Source organism: Myotis daubentonii, chromosome 17, assembly GCF_963259705.1.
Source record: "Myotis daubentonii chromosome 17, mMyoDau2.1, whole genome shotgun sequence".
Lineage (NCBI taxonomy): Eukaryota > Metazoa > Chordata > Mammalia > Chiroptera > Vespertilionidae > Myotis > Myotis daubentonii.
Genome location: NC_081856.1, coordinates 53,525,470 through 53,547,057, shown reverse-complemented (window position 1 = coordinate 53,547,057; position 21,588 = coordinate 53,525,470). Strand labels below are relative to the sequence as shown.

Sequence of the window (21,588 nt, the reverse complement as noted above, 5' to 3'; positions counted from 1 at the left end):
ACAGAAGGCTCTCCCACTGCCCAGCCCTCGGGGCGACCTGGAGCTCCTGGCAGAGCTGGGGTGGCTGTCCAGGGCACCCACCCAGCTGGGGGGGAGGGCTCTTCTCTCTCCGTGTAGCCCTGGGTCCAAGCTCACCTGATAGGAGGTGTGGGAGCCCTCGCTGTAGCAGTGACAAAGGTCGAGGGAGGCCCGGGCACACAGGCTCTGAGAAGCGCAGCTCCATCCCACACCCACCCGGGCCCTGCACCTTCCTGGCCTTGGCCGGCCGGTGCCACCACGTCTTCCTGGCTCCCAGCGTGGACCCCGCACAGGCCGAGGCCCGGCCTCTCGGGCCTCCCCACGGGCACTGCACGGCTCCCTCAGGCCCTGGCTGCCCTCGGCCATCCGGGTCACCAAGCTCTTCCTGTTCTGGGTGCTGAGCACCTGTTTGCTTGTTCCCTGCACCCTATTGCCCTGCCTGGGGGTCCCTGGCTCCCAGACCTTCCCGGGTGGGGGGCCGGCTGAGAGCCCTGCAGCCAGGAGGGGGTGGAACAGAGCCTGGCACCCCAAGCCACCCGTGTCATTTGGGGGAGACAGGCAGGTTAATTACTAACTATTGTGGAAGGCTGAGCGAAATAAATGCTTTAATAAACGTATAGACATGCGTTATGGAGACGCAGGGAGACAGTGATGACAGCTGGCGGGGCGTAGGGAGGAGCTGGGCTTCAAAGGATGCGGGGGGGGGGTGGTGCCACGGAGAAGGGGGAGGGTGCCATTGAGAAGGGGGAGGGGAGACAGAGATGAGCGAAACACTGACCTGAATCTCAAGCTATTACCGAGGCTTTAACTTTTTAATGCACCAGATGATAGCTATATATATATATATATATATATATATATATATATATATATATATATAAATTGATTTCAGAGAGGAAGAGAGAGGGAGAGAGAGATAGAAAGAACAATGATGAGAAAGACTCATTGATTGGCTGCCTCCTGCACGCCCCCTACTGGGGATCGAGCCCACAACCCAGGCCTGTGCTCTGACTGGGAATCAAACCCGGGACCTCTTGGTTCACAGATCGATGCTCAATCCACTGGGCCGCACCAGCCGGCCGGGTGTTAGCTTGAAGTTCAAAGCTCAGCATGACCTTAAAGATGTCTGCTACACCCAGTTCCCTCATCAGCTGTGTCATGTTTTGTTTGTTTATGTAAATAAAAGCACATGCTGACCCATTCCTCCCCCCACCCCTGCAGGCCTGTATTTTGCTTCTCACTTGGCCTCATGCTCTGAAGACCTTCACAGCAGCACGCAGGTCGCTCTCGCTCTCCCTCTCGCTCTCGCTCAGAGCTGCCTGGCGTCCCAGCAGCCCGGGCGCCATAACCCAGGCCCTCCCACCCTCTGCCTGCGGGCTCTGCCCCGGGAGCCATGGTATATGTAGGTCGCTGTGCCGGTGGCGGGTGTGACCGAGTTACCGAGCTGGGGCTGCGGGTCCCCGTGTCTCCCCACCTGTGGGGACAACACAGATCCCTCCCCGATGCTGCCGCTTCCACACCCACCTCAGGTGCAGCCCCTGCTCCCAGCCCGGCCCAGTGCCTCTGGAGGGTGTGCCCATCTGCGGGGTGAGAAATGGAGAGTTCGTTTCCATTGCCTTCCTGTTGTTGGGAACGAAGAGCCACTGGACTGTGTGTTTTTGGAAGAACGAGCCGGACCTCTCGTCCAACATCCACGCGAACACCCAGCACTGGCTTTGGGAGGCGCCTAGTGAGACCGCCTCGCGCACCGCCCTCCTCCGCCTCGGTGGCTCCCTCTGGAGGAGGAGGAAGCGCACAGCACGGGGAGACCCGCAGAGGGCGACTTATCTGTTCCAGTTTGGTGGCTGATGCGGTGGCCCAGGGGGCTTGGCCGGTGCCAGCGGGAGCCAGTCAGGCTGAGCCAGGGCGACCCTAGGGGCGCAGTCTCAGCACCTGGACCCCTCCCCGCCCAGGCCGGCGTCCCTCTCCTCTGAGCGGGGTCCCGGGGGTGGCCTGCCAGGCCGTGAGGACCCTGGAGCCTTCGTGTGGCCCCAACCCCTGCCCCTGTGCTCACCACCACCTTGTCGCAGCCACAGGCCCCTGGTCTCCTCGGGGTGACCTCGCCCAGGGCGCAGGCTGCCTCCACTGGCGGAAGCCGGTGGCTGAGGGTTGGAAACACACAGACATTTTAAATGGAAGCAAAATGGGGCAACGGCGTCACGGCCATCCGGGATTGAGCTCAGGTGAGGCAGGGCGGGCTCTGTACCGTGTCATGGCAGCCACAGCAGCCTGGAGGCAGGGGGGCGGCCTGGCCGTGGGGGGCCTGCGAGGAGCCCAGGCTGCCAGCTTCCTCCCTGGGCAGGAGCGGAGGCTCTGGCCCAGCTGGTTCTGCGAGCACCCCGAGGGCGGGCACCTGGCGGCTCCCAGAGCCTCCTCAGCCTGATTACTTAATCACACGCCAGTAGTCCTCAATCACCAGCGAGTATTTAACCAAGCCCGGCCCAGGGGGCTTGGCGACCCGGGGGGCTTGGCGACCCGGGGGGCTTGGCGACCCGGGGGGGGGCTTGGCGACCCGGGGGGGGGCTTGGCGACCCGGGGGGCTTGGCGACCCGGGGGGCTTGGCGACCTGGGGGGCTTGGCGACCCGGAGGGCTTGGTCTGGGCACGGGGAGGCTGAGTGTGAGAGCCCCCGCCCACGACAGGCCTGGCGTGTCTTCCTAACGGGGTCTCAAGCTGGGTAATGTGACGAATGCTGAAAAGTAAGCGGCCTTCATTTATTCGGCTTGTCAGCTTCCATCTGCCACCCACGGCTCGGGGCGGGTGTCAGGGATTTTGGAAGCGGGAGCGGAGCCTTCTCCTCGCCCCAGGGCTGGTTCCTGGAGGGAGACCAACACGCCTGCTCTCCTCCGAGGGGCACGCAGCCCTGGGCAGGCAGCCAGGCGGGTGCTGGCAGGGAAGGGGGTGCGCCAGGCGGGGCGGGGGACGGGCTCGGGCTGCTGGGCACGGGCAGGGAGAGCCGCCTGGGGCGTGAGGGACAGATGGGTGCTGGCAGGGAGCCCACAGAGCAGCCATGTCAGGCCCTACCTGGCAGATGGGGAAACCGAGGCTGGAGCCGAGAGCTCAGTGAAGGAGCCAGTCCCCCCTCACCTGAGGGCTCAGCCTCTCCCGGAAGCAGAGGGCGCTGGCTACCAGGACCTGGGTTCAAGCCCAGAGTCCTCTGCCCAGGGTTGCTGGCACCTTCAGTAAGTCACTGGCTTTGGGAGCCTTTTCTTTATTGTGAAACGGGGCCATGAGCACCCCCAAACTGACAGGAGTCCGACTTCCCGGGCCCAGGGCAGGCAGGGACCCAACTGCTATTCGATCAAGTTTCTGAAGATGGAGCCAGGTGAGGGGGCTGGGCCCGCACCTGCCGTGTCCCAGGGCCAGGACGTCTGCGAGCCCAGGTGCCTCATGCAGCCCTGCAGGGGGGGGGGGGGTTCCTGCAGCTGGAAACCCACCTCGACCCCTCCCAGCCCTCAGGCTCTCGCATCACAGCCACCTCCTCCGGGAAGCCTCCCCGGAGCCCCCACCCCAATGGACGCTCAGCACGCCTGCGGCCCTCCTGCTCCTCCTCTGGGCTGCGCGGTGCCTCAGAGCCGGTGGTGCCTCTGCCACTGAGGGCCTCTCCCTTTCTCTCCCTGACAAACTCCTACTCATCCCTCAATACCCGTCTCCTGTGATTCCATGAGCCCCTGGGCCTCCTTCATCATGGAACGCCCTGCTCAGGGCTGGCACTGCCCATGGAGGCTCCTCTCTCCCTCCAAGACTGGCATGTCCTGAGGCGCACAGACGGCCAAGCCCCCCCACAATCGCTGGCCCTGCCCACTCGTCCTCCAAAGGGCCTCCCCAGGGCACTGAGGACCCACCGTCACCAGCCTTGCTCCAGGCCATGAGGACCCAAGGACCCCAGGACCAGCCCTCGTCCACGATTCCAGGCCCAAGCTCGGCCCACGCAGCTCAGCACCCCCGCGGCAGGCCTGGCAACCTCGGCACTGACCAGCCTCCTGCAGCCGCGTCCGAGGAGCAGGGACAGAGCCACCAACACTCTGACCAGGGGAATTAAATGGGCAGCGAAGTTTAATACCCAGGGAAATGGGTCGTAATCGACTAAAGTTCATGACCTGCACCAGCTCCATAATGATCACCACTGGTTTCACTCTTCCCACCCCACCCCCACCCCCACCCCCACCCCACCCCACAGGCTGGCTTTTCCCGGGGCCTGTGCAGACTCAGCATGTGACTGAGCAGTGTGTCCCTGGGGACCCTAAAAGCAGGAGGCAGAGGGCAGCACACCTACCATCAGGGCAGGCCATTGCCTCCCAGAAGGTTCTAGATAGTCCGCTGACCGTCCTTGGAGAAGGTGTTAGCGCTTTCCTGGATTTTCCATCTCCAGTGGCTCTTGTCACCCCGTGAGCCAAGCCCCCGTGCAGGCGAGAAGGGAGGTGCTGACCAGGTGAGCCCCAGCACGTGGCAGGGGTGGGGGGCCTCCATGTGTCTCCACCCACCCCACCCCACCCCGGCCGCTTCCTCACAGGACACCACCCACCCCTTTCACTTTAAGAGGGTTCACTCTCGCCAGCCCATGTGGCTCAGTGGTTGAGTGTTGACCTATGAACCAGGAGGTGATGGTTCAATTCCAAGTCAGGGCACAGGCGGGTTGCGGGCTCGCTGTTCCTCCTACACGGCCCCCACCCGTCCATCCCCACCGGCCCCTCCTCAGATCCGCACCCGGCTGATCCCCTCGGGGCCGGGGCCCTCCCCGGCCAGCCTCCTGGGACAGGGCCCACCCCCCTCAGCTGGGCTCCCAGGTCTCCAGGGGGGCGTTGTCCTCCCAGAGGTGACTCTGAGCTCACGCGCCAGCTGCCCTGCAGGGAGACTGACAGCCCTGGTTTATGAGGGCGCATAACAGCCCTCGAGTGACGCTCCCGCTGTTTTAAGAGGACAGTCGTATTTCTCTCCAACTTCCCAGGGGTCCCCTCCATGCTTCACGGCGAGTCTTCCCTCCAGGCAGGCCTGTCCCCCAGACCGGTCCTCAGAGCGGCTCCCCCTGATGGCGGGGCGAGGGCAGCAGGCTGTGCTGGGAGGGGAGGACAGGCGCTCCCTGAGCCCTCCCTGGGGCTGTGCCCACCCTGCAGCCCCCCCAGACCACCACCTCCAGGAGCTCCCGGCACCTGGTGCCGGGTGGGGGTGGGCATCTGTCTGACCACGCCTGCCCCATCCACCGGCTGCCCCTGTGCTGTGCCCTGTGGCTCCCAGGGCACCGGGGAGGACCCGCCATGAGCAGGTGCCACTGGCACGCACTGGCCAAGGGGCGCAGGGCCGAGGCTGCCCCCTGCCCACGGTGCCTCCGGGCCGCGGGGCCCCCCTCTCCGCTTCTCCTTGCACACACTGCCGTGCAGGCCCAGGAGCCGGGGAGGCCACCACCTTCCTCCCTTGGCCTGGAGGCTGGCCCTCGGCCCCGGGTCACTGCGCCCTTGACCCTGGGTGGGTGTGGTCATCGACAGGAAGCTGCTGCCCAGCATCTCTACGCCTGGACAAGACCTAAAGTGGCTGCACACCCCGCCAGGCCCCTAGCTGCTTCCTGCCTCCGCCCAGGCGCCCGTGCCTGCCCGCGTGCGCTGTCCATGGTGCTGACCGACGCGCCCTCATTTCCAGGAGGCCGTCCGGTGGCCGGCGGCCGCCCCACCTGGCTGCGAGGGACCGACTCCAGGTGCTCAGCACACGGGGCTCCGCCCAGAGGAGTCCTTGCCACCCTGGCCGGGCCTGGCCAGCTGCAGGCCCCGAGTCGGTGCCGCCCGCCTGCCGCCCCCTCGTCCGCCCGCCGGGCCTGGCTCCGTCCTCTTGCCAGGAGAGAGCAGTGTGCCCGGGATAACGGATCACGCCATTAAGGGCCAGAGTGGCTGCGTCCTTGCCGGGGAGAGAAATGAGGCTGTCAGGCAGGGGCCTGGCCGCGGGCCGTGACTAACGCGAACGGGCAGCCCACACGTTGCGGCAGAAGGTGCCAGGAGATGATTGCTTACAAAATGTACCAATTACCGCCGAGCCTGCGAGCTCGCCCCCGCCGCGGGCAAATAAACACATCAGCTGCCAGCCTGTGCCAGCCCAGGCTTGGCGAGGGCCTAGGAGAGCCACCCGGAGGTTAGGAGGCCCGGCCTGTCCCAGCGAGCCCTTGGCAGCCAATGAATGGCCAGCTGGCGGCATCTCCCGGGGGAATGTTCAGGCCGGGCCGCAAGAGGCGGGCGGGGCAGCTGCAGGGACCCCTCCCCCCGAAGGAGGCAGCACACGTGACTGGCACCTGGGGCTGCTCCGGCCTCTCCATGGCCACGGGCTGTGTTCCACACCAAGGTGAGGTGCGTGTGCATGTGTGTGCACCTGCATGTGTGCGCCGGGTCTATGTGTGTCTGTGTGTCTGTGTGTGCATGTGTTTGTACTTGCATGCAGGTGCCATGCCCATGTGTTTGCATGTCTGTGTCTGTGTCTGTGCATGTGCCTGTGTGGGGTGTATGTGTACAAGCACATTTTCATCACCACGAGTCCCAGCCGGAGAGAGTGGGTGGGTGAAGGAAGGTGCTGGTGAAATCAGGAGCCTCCTTGAGGGCAGGGCTGGGCCTTCAGCTGATCACGCCTGGAGGCAGGTGACCCGGAGGAGGCTCATCACGGGAGAGCCCGGGGCAGGGCCATCTGGGGGCTCCCGGGGGCAGAGCCAGGGGCAGGGAGAGGAGTGTGGCTTGGCTCAGCCTCAGGAAAGACCTGCTCACCGATCAGCGAGATGTAAAGGCAGTGGGTGGCCTGTGAGGTAGTGAGCCTCCTGGCCCTGGATTACCTTCTCCACCCGGGGAGCCTGTCATTGGGCCACAGGGTTCCTCCCTGGTGTGGGCTGGACCAGAGCCACGGAGGCAGCTGGGAAGGAGAGGAACCGCGTCCCAGACTCACAGGCACACACCTGTCTGTCCCACCCTCCGGGCCCAGCTGCAGCCACGACGCCTCATTGTGCTCAGGCACCAGCACAAGCTCAGGCCAATGTGGGCGCCTGTGGGCGTAGGACAGTCCCTGTGATGGAAACAGAGCGTGAGGCCCACAGACACCCAGAACCTTCCGGCTGCCACCACTGGGCCCACCGCCGGACTGTCTGCCTCTCGAGCCCCAGTTCCCTCAGTGGGAGGCGCGTCCCTAACGCAGACTCCCGTGTGGGCCCTTCTCCCTAGAAGGACCGTCGTGGGCCAGCCTCGCCGTGGCCCCAGCACAAGCCCGGGAAGCAGGACGCACCCAGGGCCTCACTCAAGGGGCATCGTAGAGCCCATAGCGCAGGGGGCAGGGCAGCCAGAGAAGGCGGCAAGGCCACGCTCATGGGCCCGCCCAGTGCAAGCAGCAGTGTCTCACCCCGTCAGACAGGAAGGGAGACGAGGCCAGAGGTAACGGCACAAAAGCAATAGTGACAGCGACAAGCCCAAGGCGTTGAGCGTGAGCCAGGTGGCACGGACGGCTCGGGGGCCGGGGCGCCGCACTGCCAGGCAGCCTGGCACAGCCACACGTGGGCCCCAGGGCACGGCGCTCACATCCGGTCCAAGGGCTTTATCTCCCTGCAGCAGCTTGTGGCTCCCGGGCCGGCAGCTCCCGCCGTCCGCCTCCTGCCCTGGCCGAGGATGGAAGCCGCAGCCAGGGGAGGCGAGCTGCCGTGGGGGCTGCACATGCACGTTTATCTTGCCTGACTGCTCTTGGAACGTCCACAACAAATGCCAAGTTGAACAATGAATGAGAATATTCCCAGAAATAACGGGGGAGCAGCGTCCCCCAGCACGTGGTCCTGCAGCGGGCGGGGGGCAGGGTGTGGGCAGGAGGTTCTCAGCCCCGTTAGAAGGACGCTGGCTCCCATTTCCTGTGGGGGCCTCGGCTAAGAGGGTAAATTCCTTAGGGATGTGTCATCGCCGGTGAGCCTGAGAAGCCCGTATTTCCATCCTCGTTCTCCACCTGAGCCTCGGAGCCGCGAAGGGACACGCCTGGGCCGGGGGCGGGCCCACCAGGGTCTGACCCACGCCTTCCTGCCTCTGAGTGGGTTCTCTCCCACTTCCCCACAGGGAGCCCGACACTGGCACCGTGAGGGCTCTCCGAGCAGTGACGGGGATCGGGCACCGTGTACCGGTTAGCTGACGGCCCAAACGAAGGCGCCTCAGACAATATCATTTATCCGTCCGCAATGCTGTGGGTTGGCCGTTGGGACAGGGCCCGGCCGGCAGGGTCCTCTCTGGCCCGCACGATGCCAGCCGGGCTGACGGGTGCAGGTGCACGTACACACCTCACTCCCACGGCTGGCATCTGGCCGGCTGTCCCCAGGGTCCCGGAGGCGCCTGGGCCATGTGTCACTCACACGTGGCAGTTCCTGGGTCCCCAAGGGCTTCCAGGCAGGGCACAGCCCAACGTTCAGGCCCTTGGCAAGCCTCGCTGGCTCCCGCACCATCGGCCGAAGCAGGGCCAGAGCCCAGGAGGGAGGCGTCCCTGCCCTCTGCGGCCGCCCAGCAGAGAAGGCAGCCGTCGCCTCGCCCGGCACTGGGGGCAGCTCCCCAGGGGGCGGGTCAACAGGAAGGGCTGCCCTGGCGTTTCCCTGGCTCAGCATGGCCGGCGAGAACCATGCCAGGCCCTGGTCCCAAACCTCAGACCAATACACTCAGGGCGTGGCGGCTACTACTCCCAGGAGAACTGTGGGGTGCGTCGCCCGAGCACCCTGAGCGAGAAGTAGGGCCCCCCCTTCACCAGCACTGACGCCAGAGGAAGCCTGTCGGCCGCGTTCCCGGACGGTGGTTCTCTGGGCCGGCTCTCGGGCCATTGAGATCCGCCCGGTGGCCCAGGATCAGCACGTAACCTTAGCGACGGCTTAGGAAGACTCCCTGGGGGCTGGACGGGCCAGTCACCTGGCACCTGCAGCCCAGGCGACCGGCCGCCAAGGCAAAGGTCAGACAGATCTCCCTGCCAGCCACTCGGCTCCCTCCCTCCCGCTGCACAGCACTGGGGACCAGCGGCTCCGGGTGTCTCGCTCACAGCCCCCCCTGCACAGCCCCTCCCCCCCCCCCAACACACACACACACAACCCGGCCCCCGGGGGAGGCCAGCCAGGTTTGGAGTGAGGTGGCTGGGGTGTCACAGGGAAGACTAGAATGACAGCTGGGGGGGAGGCGGGTCCAGGGTTGGGATATCAGCTCTGACCCAACATGTGGTGTGGGGGGTGTTCAGGGTCCAGGGATGTCCGCTACCCCCCGGGGCAGGAGGAGGAAGCTGGGCGGTGAGCATCCCTCGGGCGCCCCAGCCCTGCCTGCACATCCCCTGGCAGCTGCTGCCGCCCAGCTGATGGCGCGAAGGCGTCCGCTGGCCCTGGGAGCACGCGCTGGCGGCACTCACATGCTAAGTGAGCCCAGGCCTGCCCGCTTCCAAGTGTCACTGTGAGCGCCGCTGAGCACCGTGTCCCCCTGTGCCCCTCCGCCCCCCATGGCTCTGCCGGCAGCCCCTGCGGGCCCTCCCCAGCCTCAGGTCCCAGCCTCCTGCAGGGCAATGCCGGGCAACAGGCCCAGGCCCACCCCAAACCCAAGCGCAGTGCCGGGGCGAGCCTTTACGGAGCGCCAACTGAGCACGGGCCCTGGACCAGCCCTTCCCCCGCGGTCCCCGCGCAGCCGGCAGAGGTTGGGGGGGCTGTGGGACCCCTGCGTGCTCCCGTAATGGCGGGTTCACGTCCTTGGTCATTTGTCCAAACCCACAGGGCAGGGCCCGCAGAGGGACCGGCTGTGGAGCGCGACTCGGTGGCTGCAATGTGTGGGCGCAGGTCCATGGGTCGTAACGAATGTATCGCCGCGGAGACGGGGCAGGCTGTGCGTGTGAGGGGCCCCGGGCGCCTGGGAAACCTCTACCTTCCGCTCAAAGCGTGTTGTAAACCCAAACCTGCTCTAAAAACATAAAAAAGTAAAGTCTTAAAATCCCCGCCGCGGCCCAGAGCCGGGCACCACGGGGCCTCGAGCCTCGGGCTCTGAAGAACCCAGGCCTCTTCCTGCTTTTCCACGCCCAGGAGTGAACTCGCCCAGCTAGTCAACCGCCTCGTGGCGTTCTGAGCTTCTGTCAGGCTGCAGAGGGTGCCGCCCGACCCCAGAGACCCTCAGGTGCGGGGGGGTGACCTGCTGGGGCCGGGTCACCTGGGAAGTCTCCCCCGCCTCAAGTCAGCTGGGACACCGACACACCGAACAGGGCAGGGCGGCTCCCCGTAGCCACTGCCCCAGGACGGTGCAGCGCGTGGTCATGGGCCGTGGCAATCCTGGGGGCCAGCCTGGAGGCAGCGGGCAGGCTGGGCAGGCGGAGCAACAGGTGGGGCCCAGGCGAAGGGCCCGGGGGAGGGGACGTTTCCTGGCTGGGCCTCTTCGTTTCTCTCCCTTTCACGACTGATTTCCGCCTCAATTTGGGTAATTACTCGCTACTCAGCACCGTTTCTTTCCTCCATTCACGGAGGGAGAAGCACCCCCGAGCGCTTTGGGGGGAGGAAACTCTTTCAGACTCTGCGCAGCTGCTCTCTGTGCGGGCGGCGGGCGGGCGGGCATAGCTCTTCAAAGTCAGGCGGACTTTCTCCCCTGAAAGAAACGGCCCTTTCTCGCCCACGCCGGCCCTGTCACGCCCCGGCCTCAGGGCCCAGGTGACGTTTGAGGCCAGACTCGCCTGCTGGTGGGTCCCGGCCAGGTCTCCTCCGTGTGGGAGATGAGGAGCCTGTGGTCCCGGAGCGGCTGCCCCGCCCGTGGCTGTTCGGCGCCTCCCGGTGTGCGGCACCTCCCAGCCCCCAGGCGCGTGGGACAAGCATCGCCTCCATGTGACCCGTGTGGAAAGCGGGGCCCACAGGCGGGGCGGGGCGGCTTCCCTGAGGCCTGGCACTGGGCGCGGGCAGAGCCGGGCTGCCCCCCACCCCACCCTCTGCTCCCGCCCTCGGTGACACTGCACGCATCACAGGCGGCAGCAGCTGTTAGGACTGGGGAGCCGTCATCTCCTCCAGCCCAGAGCCGGCCCAGCGGGTCCCGGCCAGACCTGCGGGGACAGCCCTGCCCGCTGGCTCCCTACGGCCACGCACTCAGCTGCTCTGCCCCTCGAGGACCTCAGGGAAGCCACAGAGGCTCAGGCACCGGCCGGACTCAACCTTGCCCAGACGTGCTGAACGCCAGAGCAGCCAGTATGATTCAGTCGTTCATTTTTATGAATCCTCACCTGAGGATATTTTTCCCATTGATTTTCTTAGAGAATGGAAAGCAGGGAGGGAGGGAGGGAGAAACATCGGTGTGAGAAAGACACATCCATTGCAGGGACGGGGTATCAAACCTGCCGCCCAGTTACACGCCCTTGACCGGGAATCGAACCCGAAACCCTGTGGTTCGCGGGCCGGGCAGTCCCTGGGATGGATGAACCTGCCGGGAACTTTTCAAGACGTGAAGGTGGCGTTTGGAGTCGGTGTAACTGGTGACAAACACCCCACGGCGGAAGCTGCAGATAGGGTCACATCGGCCGCCTCGCCGTGGACGGCCGTCCTCCCCCGCACGCGGCAGCCCTGGACGGGATTTTCCACGTCCCGCCCAGCTCCTCGCAGAAGGCCCCGCCCCAGGCCGCCCCTGCAACTCTGCGATTAGAACACAAGAGAGAGGATCAAGGCAATTAATTTATTTTTAACGTAAATAACTTTTTTTGTTTCCCCTTCAGCTCCTCCAAAGCCGGTGAATTCTATCTGCTTATGTAAATACGGCGAACCCGTGATAACATTCATTAGCAGCAGCATGCGTCCGCTCGTGCGCCTGCAGATAGCAGGTAGTTGGGAGGATTAATTCTGTTTTAATTAGAGTCCGTTTCCGGCAGCTTGGCCTCCAGCGGGGAGCATCGCCTGTGCCCAGGGCTGGGCCCACTCCTTCCCGGCGCCTGGCTCTGAAGGGCACGGGGGGGGCGGGGGGCATCTGCCCTCCGAGGGCTCCCCTCCAGCTCCGCAGCCTGGAGCTGGCGATTGGAAATGGCACGGCAGGGTGACTGGTCCCCCAGGAGTCCCCCACCGCCTCCGGCCCCGCAGAGGTGAGGGAGTTGGGGGGGGGGGACGTGCTGCTTCCCAGCCCCGGCCTCTCCTCCATCCGGAAGGCGTGGCTCAGGGCAAAGGTGCAGGGAGCCACTGGCCAGCACCCCACAGCGAGGGGCCCAGGGATGCTTCTGAGGCTGGGCCTGGGCGTGTGCGTGTGTGCGTGTGTGCGCGCGCGTGTGTGTTGTGTGTGCGTGCGCGCACGCGTGTGTGTGCGCGTGTGTGTGTGTTGTGTGCGTCTGTGTGTGTACATGTGACAGGAGAGCCACCGCTCCTGTGGGATGTGTGTCTGCATGCCTGTGCATGTGTGTGAAAGGTGTGTGCACATGACAGGATGAGCAAGACCCTGGCCTGTGCGTGTGCACACGTCCACACGTGTGTGTGTGTGTGTGTGTGTGTGTGTGTGCCTGCGTGTGAGTGGGAGCTTCCCCTGGGAGGCGAGAGCAGTGGCCCCAGGTCAGGGCCCAGCACAGGAGGGAGCCGGGCAGCCATGCTGGACGTCCCCCCGTGGACCTGCCCGCCTCACGTCCACTGTCACCAATCACGCCGCACGGCCCATGACCCGCCCCCCCCCGTGGGGGCTGCCGAGGGGGACTGGCTTCTGAGACCTCGGACCCCGGACCCGAGCCCAGCCCCCAACCAGTGGGGTTGTCGTCAAGGGAGCACCCAAGCCGGGGGCCAGGCCCTCCCTGACCCTCCCAACCACCTGCTGAGGCGGCACCCCCTTCTCGCAGGCGGGTAAACCGAGGCCCAGAGCGAGCATGGAGCCGGGAAGAGGCCAAGCAGGCTCCCGGTGGACCCGCACTGGGACGACAGGGGAGGGATGGCGGAGACAGCCCGGGAGTGCACCTGCGGGAAAGGCCTGAGCGGTGACGAGGGACAGACGTGCAGGGCAGGAGGAGGCAGCAGCAGGCGGGCTGGGCCCCGGGCTCAGGAGCTGGACGGCCCTGCCTGGAGCTCAGGGCTCAGGGGGAGAGGGCACCCTCCCAGCCTGGAACAGGCAGAGGTCCGACGTCAACCCCCTGCATTTCACAGATGAGGAAACTGCGCCCAGAGAGCCCTCTGACATGGCCGGGGAGCACAGTGAACAGGCCGATTTGAGGTGAAAATTCATCATCTGGCCCAATAACAGGCGGATGGACGGGTGGGTGGGTGCCAGGTGGGTAGGAGATAGACAGACTGACAGATGGATGCGTGGGTGGGTGGGTGGGTGGGTGGGTGAATGGGTGGGTAGATGGACAAATTGATGGATAGATGGGTGCTAAGTGGGTGAATGGATGAATGCTGAGTGGTGGATGGATGGATAATGGATGGATGGATGGATGGATGGATGGATGGATGGATGGATGGGTAGATGGATGGTGGGTGGATGGATGAGTGGGTGGGTGGGTGGGTGGTGGGTGAGCTGGTGGGTGAGTGAGTCTGTCTCACACATGCCAAGAGCAGCAGCACCTCCCTTGGGGTCAGACCAACACGCTTGGCTCTGCCCCTTCCTCGGTCACTGGGCCTCTCCCCATCCCCTCACCCCCTCCCTTCCCTGGAGGAGGGACCACAGCACCTGCTGGCAGGTCCGGGAAAGCGGCTGATGACAGGGAGCAGCATCTGGCACACAGTAGGCGCCTCGTAAGCAGCAGCTCCGTCTGCCACCCCCAAGTCGGTACCAGCTGCACAGACGCCCTCCCCGGACTTCCAGGCTCAGCTCCCCGGCCACCCCGGAGGCAGCACCTGCTGAGGCCCCGAGGACACCACCCAGGCTGCCTTCAGCCCCATGTCCTGGGCCTGCTGGCCTCACACCAGACACCTTAACACACTGCATAGAAATCTCTAAGACATACGCCAGGGGCCGGACGTTTTGGGGCAAACTGCACGTTATTTAAATCATCATAACTACAGATCATAATGCGCTTTAGGTGTTGTTTTTCAATAATTATAACATTTTTATTTACAAAAACAATTGAAGTTCCTAGTACTTTTTTAACGGATGGTACTGCGTAAAACACTTTCCTCTATGAAGAGGGACCGAACCGAATTTACATAAGTATCTAGATTCGCTCCTTTCTCCATGGGCGGCACTCACTCTGCAGGCTCTCGTAGGAAATGTTTTCTTTCCACTCGCTGGAACACACGTAGGTTCGTGCTGCTCCATGTCACCTGACAACCTTCTGGGTGGGTCTTTACGAGGTGCTCTCCTTGCGCCCCCAGGGGAAGGGCTGGACAGATTTGTCTCTGGGTCCGGAGAGCCTCCTTATTGTCATCCGTTATCCAGTCTCTCGCCACCGATCGCAGAAACTGTTCATACTTCACTTTTGCTTGTGGATGGAGGACGTTGTACGCTCGAAATGAGTTGAAAAGTCCACAGTTTATAAGGTACAGCACTTCTTTTTTTGTCCATTTCATGGTTTTCCTTAGAATGGAACAACACGAAGGGAATTGATCCGCACGGTCAACGCCTTTCACGTGGGCATTGTATTCCGTGATGCAGGTAGGTTTTCCAATATTCTCTCCCGTTTTTTCTATTTCTTCTTTCCTGTTGCCGAGACAGAAGTGTCATGGGTCGTTGATATCATTCGGACAACCCGCTTGTCTTCCCATGCTAGGAGAAGAATATCGCCTTTTCTGGAAAATATGATGCCACCTTTCTTCATTCTTGATGTTTTCATTTCCAAATTTGGCGGTAAACCTCTACTCTCCCTAATAGTCCCACAGACTCTGGTTTTGTTCTGTAGCAGCAATTCAGCAGTAGATGTGGCATTGTAATAATTATCCTGGTAACTATGGTGCCAGGTGCCAAGATAGGGTCCAAGGACTGAAAGAACAGTTTCTTGCAATTCCTTCCTTCAGCAGCGTATGTCTCCATATTGCAGATAGAGCCGGTGTCACTCTCGCACACCAGCCGAACAAGTGAACCGTATTTTGTTCTTTTCGCTGGGTTGTACGTGCGAAATTTGAAACGTCCTCTCCATGGAATCATTCCCTCGTCCAAAGACAACTGTTGCTTTGGTTTGTATATTGTTTGAAATTTATGCAGGAAATAATCCAACACAGGTTGGATCTTGAAAAGTCTCCCCGATGCCCTGGCCGGTTTGGCTCAGTGGATAGAGCGTCGGCCTGCGGACTGAAGGGTCCCAGGTCCAATTCCGGTCAAGGGCATGTACCTGGGTTGTGGGCACATCCCCAGTCGGGCGTGTGCAGGAGGCAGCTGATCGATGTTTCTCTCTCATCGATGTTTCTAACTCTCTGTCCCTCTCCCTTCCTCTCTGTAAAAAAATCAATAAAATATTTTTTTTTTAAAAAAAAAGAAAAGTCTCCCCGAGCGACTGTCCATTTTGGCGTTATCTTTGAAATGCCAGAATGTCCATATTTGCTCAAATCTATGGCGACTCATTGTCTGTGGAAATATAGGGGTACCTATCAAAGGATCTGTTGACCAATAGTCTTTCAAGCTATCTTTTCCTGTTTAACCCATAGAATAATTAGGCCAAGGAATTTCTTGATGTCCTTCTGTGTAACCGGAGGCCACTTTAGTGTTCTAGGTGGTGTTTTGCTTTTCATTGCGGTTTGATCGTGATAGTGGGACAGCTCTTTGCACAACATCTCCCACAATTCATCACCAAAAGAGAGATTGGTCACAGAGGGTACAGGGTCACACTGAGACGGAAATGTCGTGACCCCAGCATGACCTTCAAACATTTGTAAGGTGGTGGTGTGTCAATTTCAGACCAGCAATTATCAGTGGCTTCGTCAGTGTTGGAATCACTTGAAAGTACCGCCACCCTGCACTTCCTTACAGGTCTCATAACTTCACTGTCAGTAGAATCGGTAGCATCGTCTCCGGAATCGTCAAAACAGTCACCCGCATCTTCGATCTCACCGGGAATATCTGATAAATTATCGTTAAACACTTCCGGAAGTGTATCAGTTTCGTTGGTTTCCTTCGTTTTTCTGAGAGAGGGCATTTCTGAAAGCACCAGGAACTTGAAGATGACGACGACTATTCGAATGACCGAAATACAATGGAACTGCAATGCTTTATGGGTTCGTGCGATTATGTCATTTCTCGTAGACTGACCTGCACGGTTTCCACCAATGAGATCGCTTCATTCGATGTGGACTGTGCCGCGCCAGCACGGCCAAGGGTGACCCCGAGTGGGTGGGGTGAAAGGATTAAGGAAAGACAGACAAGAGGATGAAAGCTGGGTCTCGGTGGGACGCTGCTCCCTGATGAGGAGACAGCGCCAGTGCCCACAAGCCGTGTCTTTATTTTGTAGCAGATGCCATGGGGCAAAGCAGGGGCGTGATCACGTTGTTTACAGCATTCTCGTGAGTTCCAACCTCACTCAACTACATGCACCCGAACTCCAGCACAAGGCACGTGGGGCCACGTGTTCGGACCATAGGGTCAAGCTCACAACCACAGCCGTTGGCTATGATTGTGCTGGGGGGGCCCTGCCCTCCAGCTGGGACTTGCACGTGGCAATGAGAGGACCCTGTCCCTTCATTAGTCCGAGGCTTGAACCTGGCCAAAGCACCGTAACCGCGCCCCACAGTGGACAAGACAGTGTGTTGACATCTAAGGTCCATACAGATGGGGCACGAAACACGAGAAATCTCGTGAGCGGTACGCAATGTGTTAAGTTAGTGTCCTGAACGTGTCCTTCCTCTTGTCTGTCCATCCCAATGCCCCCACCCCAGCCCAGGCCACCATCAGGGCTGTGGGGTGAGGGTGAGGCCTCCGTGAAAATAATCCCGGGGAGCCTCACATTACCTGCCCCGTCGTTACCTGCCCCGTCGTTACCTGCCCCCATCATTACCTGCCCCGTCGTTACCTGCCTCATCGTTATCTATCTGACCAGCTCCCCCACAGGTCCCTCAGCCTCCTCGCCCCTCAGAGGAGCCCCGCCCAGGCCCCGCTGCCCTGTCCTGGGGGGGGGGGACACAGAGTGAGACAGGTGTCCAGCCAGGTGTCGGCCAGGTGCCCTCACCTGCTCTGTGGCCCCCCCCCCCAGGAGCCAGGTGACCCTTGAAGAGTCCATCCAAAGCCTCCATGGCCCCAGCTCACGGGAAAATGCATATTCCCGCTGCAGCCGAGCAGACCACAGAGCTGAGGTCATCCGTGCGTGTCTGCGTCTCAGGCCACAGCTGGGCCCCAGGCTTGGACCATGAGCAGGAATAGGGCTCCGTTTGTCATCACGGCCATTTAGTGCCCAGGGTCAGGGCTCACCTATGACTAAATTCAGGGCTCAAGCTATGACCAGGGTCAGGGTCAGTGTGACCAGGGCCAGGGCTCAGCGTGTGACCAAGATCAGGGCTCAGAGTGTGACCAGGGTCAGGGCTCAGAGTGTGACCAGGGTCAGGGCTCAGGGTGTGAGCAGGATCAGGGCTCAGAGTGTGACCAGGGTCAGGGCTCAGCGTGTGACCAGGATCAGGGCTCAGAGTGTGAGCAGGGTCAGGGCTCAGAGTGTGACCAGGGTCAGGGCTCAGAGTGTGACCAGGGTAAGGGCTCAGAGTGTGACCAGGGTCAGGGCTCAGAGTGTGACCAGGGTCAGGGCTCAGCGTGTGACCAGGATCAGGGCTCAGAGTGTGACCAGGGTCAGGGCTCAGAGTGTGACCAGGGTAAGGGCTCAGGGTGTGAGCAGGGTCAGGGCTCAGGGTGTGAGCAGGGTCAGGGCTCAGCGTGTGACCAGGATCAGGGCTCAGAGTGTGACCAGGGTCAGGGCTCAGAGTGTGACCAGGGTCAGGGCTCAGAGTGTGACCAGGGTAAGGGCTCAGAGTGTGACCAGGGTCAGGGCTCAGAGTGTGACCAGGGTCAGGGCTCAGCGTGTGACCAGGATCAGGGCTCAGAGTGTGACCAGGGTCAGGGCTCAGAGTGTGACCAGGGTAAGGGCTCAGGGTGTGAGCAGGGTCAGGGCTCAGGGTGTGAGCAGGGTCAGGGCTCAGCGTGTGACCAGGATCAGGGCTCAGAGTGTGACCAGGGTAAGGGCTCAGAGTGTGACCAGGGTAAGGGCTCAGAGTGTGACCAGGGTCAGGGGTCAGGGTGTGACCAGGGTCAGGGCTCAGCGTGTGACCAGGGTAAGGGCTCAGGGTTTGACCAGGGTCAGGGCTCAGCGTGTGACCAGGGTAAGGGCTCAGGGTTTGACCAGGATCAGGGCTCAGCGTGTGACCAGGGTCAGGGCTCAGGGTGTGACCAGGGTCAGGGCTCAGAGTGTGACCAGGGTCAGGGCTCAGCCTATGACAGAATGAGGCTTAACCAGGGCAGGGCCGCCCGGGACCTGGGCCCAGCTGTTATCTCTGTGCGTCGGTACCGTGTCTGCAAAGGGGGATCCAGAGAAACTGGCTGTCGCATCTGACAGCGAACACGCTTGTTTTGCCTGATATTTTTCTCCCTCCCCTCCCCTCAGCCCAGCCAGGCAGCAGGGAAGGTGCAATTAAAAATCAGGTTGGTTAACGCGAACACGACGTACATAATATTTAAAACATCCAAGTGCCTTTAACTCGCTACCGACATGCATTTGCTCATTAAGCAGGAACTTTTTTTATGGCAGCAACGTTGCAAATAGCTCTTATTAAAATGCTCACAACACCATCTGGTCCTCCCTCCGCCCAGCTCCGGAGCGGGTGGCGGTGGCCCGCGTGCGGGGACCTGGAGATTCCAAGCGGGCAGGAGGCTGGTGTCCCCAGCCAGTGCCCAGGGCCTCTGGGGTCCCAGGCCCCAGCCGCACACCTCTCACCTCGCCTCTTCCCGCGTCACCCTGTCTTACAAGAAAGGAAACAGATGCCCGACGCCTGGCCGACACCTGGCCACCCGGACACCTGCCCGGACACCTGGCCACAAGGACACCTGGCCGACACCTGGCCACCCAGACACCTGGCCGACACCTGACCACCCGGACACCTGGCCGACACCTGGCCACCCGGACACCTGGCCGACACCTGGCAGACACCTGCCCGGGTGACGCAGCTGGAGAGCTGACACTGGGTGTGAGCCTGTCTTTCTGACTCCGCGGAAGCTGGACTCGCCGGGAGGATGGACGGTGCTGAGAGGGAAGGAGCCAGGCAGCCTTGGCAATCCGTGCGGCGCCCCGGGGCCGTGAGGGAAGCTGGGCTGCTGCTGTCCGACAGCACGACCTTCAGAAAGGACCCCTCTCCTGGGCTTGGCTCCCGGGTAGGGCAGGGGGACGGGGGACACCTGGACCGGGTTTGCGCCTCGTGCCCACAGGGCGCCCGACGGCCCCGGGGCTGTGTCCACTGGGGTCTGTGGAGCTGCAACTGGAGGAGCCAGAGACCCCCGAGCCCCAGGAGGCGGGCCAGCGGGAGGGCGGGGGCAGCCCAGGGGCAGCGCCCATGGCACCTCTGAGCTGTCTGTGGGGTCAGAGGTGCCACCTGGAACCTGGGAACAGGCTGGGAGGGGGAAGATGACCGCGCGGGGAGGTGGGGGAGGGTCACCAACGAAGGCTTGAGGGAGGGCAGGGCCAGGTGACCTGGTAGGAGGGGCTGAGCCCAGTCAGAGGGTGAGGGGGACACGGGGGGCGGGGAGGGGGGACCTCAGGCGAGTCCCTTCAGTCCGCTCAGCCTCAGTTTCCCCCTCAGTAAAGTGGGCCTAAGGTCACAGAGCCAGAGCGCTGCTGCAACAGAGACGGGCAAGGGGCTGCCAAGGCCTTTGTGTTATTTGTGTACAAAACCACGTGTGCACAGGTACCACAGGCTCACACAGACGCACATGCATGCACACGCATGCACGCGCACATGGACGCGTGTGCACAGGTGTGCTCTGTGTGTTGACACAAACGCATGCATACACACTAGCAAGCACAGGTGCACACAGGCGGGCGCATTGCTCACGTGCAGGCACATGCGTGTACATACAAGCACAGGCACACGCGAGAGCACGCACACAGAGCGGTCGGAGCGCCGCACGCCTGTGTTTCTCCAGGCCTGGTGTCGGCGAGGAGGACAGACATCAGACGCCGCGATCCCGATTAGAGAAAACAAGCACCGACTGTCCCGGCTAATAAGCCGGCTCGTGACGTGTTCCGGTGAGAGGGAAACACGGCCTGGCCGGCGTGCTCAGGGGCAGAGCGTCGGCCGGGGCCCCAGAGGGCCGCAGGATCAATTCCTGGTCACGGGCACGTACCTGGCTTGCAGGCTCACTCTCCGGCCCTGGTCAGGACACGCGCAAGAGGCAACCAATCCATGTGTCTCTCACATGGATGTTTCTCTCCCTCCCTCCCTCCCATCTAATGGGAGAAATCCTCGGGTGTGGAGGAACAAAAAGAAAAAAGAAAACAGGGCACAGCGACACAATGAGCACGTGCAGACCTCCCCCTGCCCCGCCCTCCATCTGTCCTCCGCCCTATGAGGCCAGGTACCCCCCCACACACACACTTGCTTTGCCCCAACCTCCCAGCCGGGTCCCTCCCATTTGCGGAGCTCAGATCCCGGCCTGGGGCTGGGCCAGCCTGGGGCTCCTCCCGGCCCCTTCCCAGCATCAAGTCACAGCTTTTAGAAAGTGTCAGCTCACTCCCAGCTGCTGCTGCCAAAAACGGAGAAAGGAGGAATCCTGCCGGTTTCAAGGAAACGCACAGCGACTCAGAGAACGGATGCGTTCATTCCCCGAATGCTCAGGGGGCAGGCCCCGCCTCTCCCACGGGCCTGGAGCCCTGGCCCCTGGCTGGCCTGCGGGCGGGGACCTCGAACGGCCTGGCTGCTCCCCCCCTCCCCCCACCCCCCACTTCCTGAAAGGCAGCGCCTTTATTTCTCTTTATTCCCAGGAATAATGGCTCTTGACATAAACGACTCCCGCCAGCAATTAGCCATGATTGATGTAGAACCGACCGCAGGAGCGAGGAAGTGTGGGGGGGCGGGCACCATCTCAGGTTCGTGGGTTTGGAACAATCGTGTCTCTAAGGGAGTGCGGACGTTCCCAGGCTGAGACCTGGCGGCAGGTGCCTGGTGACGGCCGGAGTCAGGGGACCGAGGCCCACACCCGGGGGCCCACCTGCCACAGGCGCTCTGAGCCGCCCAAGACCCCCACGGCTGGGGAGACGTGGTCAGTCCTGTGGCCGGAGCCAGTCCTGCGCGGGGCGTGGCCACACACCCTCTCCTTTGTGCCTCCGCTACCCCAAGGGGAAAAGCGGGGCTGAGGGGACCCCCCAGATTTGGGGCTGGGATGCTCCCAGACGTGCCCTCTCCCCACCCCCACGGCCCCATGGGCCCAGGGGGTGCCTGAACATCAGGGCGCCCTGGACCCTCCGGCCCCCACCCCCCTGGTGGGACCTGCTCTAACCCGCCCCAGCCTCCATCCGGCCCTGAGACTCGTCGCCTCTCCCAGGGGCAGAGCGGGACGTGTGGGAGAGAAGGCCTGTCGGACAGTCAGCTCCTCTTCTTAATTTAATGTCAAGCCTCGTTAGCGCTCAGCAATTAAGGGGCCAGGGGAGCGCTCCTGCCCGGAAGCCGCCCGGCACCGAGGCCGGGAAGGGACCCTCT

The 21,588-nt window shown here is 62.5% G+C and overlaps 1 protein-coding gene across 1 annotated transcript in view; it reads right to left on the bottom strand.

The window, feature by feature from the left end:
• Nucleotides 1-1,013: 1,013 nt before the first annotated feature.
• The window catches only part of DENND3 (DENN domain containing 3), a 210,458-nt gene continuing 189,883 nt past the window's right edge, over nucleotides 1,014-21,588 (bottom strand). Inside the window, exon 24 of the transcript XR_009449617.1 lies at nucleotides 1,014-1,029. The gene's annotated coding sequence lies outside the window, so the exon portion shown is untranslated. The remainder of the gene's footprint in view (nucleotides 1,030-21,588) is intronic.